The 1,685-nt window shown below is 45.2% G+C and overlaps 2 non-coding genes across 2 annotated transcripts; both read right to left on the bottom strand.

The window, feature by feature from the left end:
* Positions 1–775: 775 nt before the first annotated feature.
* On the bottom strand, positions 776–847 carry trnaa-ugc (transfer RNA alanine (anticodon UGC)). The gene has a single exon. It is a non-coding gene; the product is annotated as a tRNA-Ala (tRNA).
* A 455-nt stretch (positions 848–1,302) lies between these two features.
* Positions 1,303–1,384, bottom strand: trnas-aga (transfer RNA serine (anticodon AGA)). The gene has a single exon. It is a non-coding gene; the product is annotated as a tRNA-Ser (tRNA).
* Between the last annotated feature and the right edge of the window lie 301 nt (positions 1,385–1,685).

The raw sequence follows: 1,685 nt of genomic DNA, 5'->3' as shown, positions 1-1,685 counted from the left end.
CAGGGTGTAGCAGCTCTGAGAAAAATCCTCCCACTGTATTTCTATGAAGGTGGTTATGTTGAAACAGGCACTGTGGACTCACACTGGGCAGCTGCTCTGGAGGTGAGGAGAGACATATCACTGGTTAAGTTCAGTTTGTGGTTAAATTAAAATAAGTTTATATGTGTATGATAATGACAGTGACAGTCTCATTCATTCATAACCATAATTATTATTATCTTGTACAGTTAATGGGCTACAGCTGATCAGCTTACCTTTACAGCCTTTACACTGGAGAGGCCATGGAACATGGTTGAAATCAGCCAGTGAAACACTCTGACCAACCTGCGTTACACCATCGCTGTGCTGAGGAGGAATTTGTCTGCACACTCAGCTACTTTTCATCAGAATAAGAAATTTACTGGGAGAAGAAAAAGAGGAGGAGAAGAGGGACGTACAGCAGGAGAAGAGAAGAAAGAGAAGAGGGATGTAGTTTAACATATCTCTAACTAATGTTAACTACACAGACTATGCTGCAAAAAGCTACGTGACTGGACAGCCAACAGAGTGGATACTGTATGTCTATGAAGAGAGTAGCAAGATGCAAACTCTGTAGTCCAGTTGAAAGAACAGCTAGAAGTACAAATTCAAACAGAGCTGGATTTGCATCTACTACTGATCCAAGAGGAGTCCAAGGAACCTTGACCTTGTTTGGATCACTCTGACTACGAGGCCTCATGTGATATATACCTTCAGTTTGCTGTCATGTACAGTAATGGTCAACATTAAAACTTCATGGAGATGCCGGGGATTGAACCCGGGGCCTCATACATGCAAAGCATGCGCTCTTCCACTGAGCTACATCCCCTAGTCGCAACATCAACAACAAGCTCATTGCACAACAGGTCCATGTGGATGCATCATTCTGCAGTTGTATCGGTCGGATGGACAAACACGACATTAAGCAGGATTCGTGGTGGACACAAGGGGTTAATGGGAGGCCTGCTGTAGATACCTACAGCACAGGTGCTGATTCATAATTCAGCGTCTGATGGCACCCCAATTGTTTATGTCGTGCAGAAGTGACATTGCTGTACCAACCACCAGCCAGCTTCAGCGTTCCTATTGGTGGTAAAAATGCAAAGAGGAAAAGAGCCCCTGAAGTCTCGGTGGCGCTCGCCAGTAGGAAGTTCCTCTCAGGGAGTCCCCACAACAGTTTGGACCCAAAAAAGCCCATTGATGGGGAGTCCCAGGAACTTTAATGTTGCTGGGACTATTCAGATGTCATGGTGGCGAGGGTAAGCAGAATAACATGAAAACACCCGTTGTCGGCAGGACTCGAACCTGCGCGGGGAGACCCCAATGGATTTCTAGTCCATCGCCTTAACCACTCGGCCACGACAACTTCAAAGACCCTTCTGATTCCATGTGTGAAGATGGACAGGTCAATATTTACACATCTGGGTAGTGTTTATTGAAGATTTTAACTCCTGATAAAGACAAAGCGCAAAATCACGGCAGGTACAGAGGCTGCAATTATGGTCAGGTTACAGTAATCGGCCAAAACAGATCCATGGGGGAGCGGTCAAGTAGTCATCTACATTATCTAAATATCATGAAGAGGGCAAATTTCCCTTAAAGGCGACGCGTTTGCAGCTATGGTGTTTCTAGTGTTTACACCACAATCACCAAGAATAAAGTGGCTG

Source organism: Enoplosus armatus, chromosome 21, assembly GCF_043641665.1.
Source record: "Enoplosus armatus isolate fEnoArm2 chromosome 21, fEnoArm2.hap1, whole genome shotgun sequence".
In the NCBI taxonomy this organism is placed as follows: Eukaryota; Metazoa; Chordata; class Actinopteri; order Centrarchiformes; family Enoplosidae; genus Enoplosus; species Enoplosus armatus.
The sequence above is the reverse complement of the archived record's forward strand: the minus strand, read 5'-3'. Positions and strand labels throughout refer to the sequence as shown.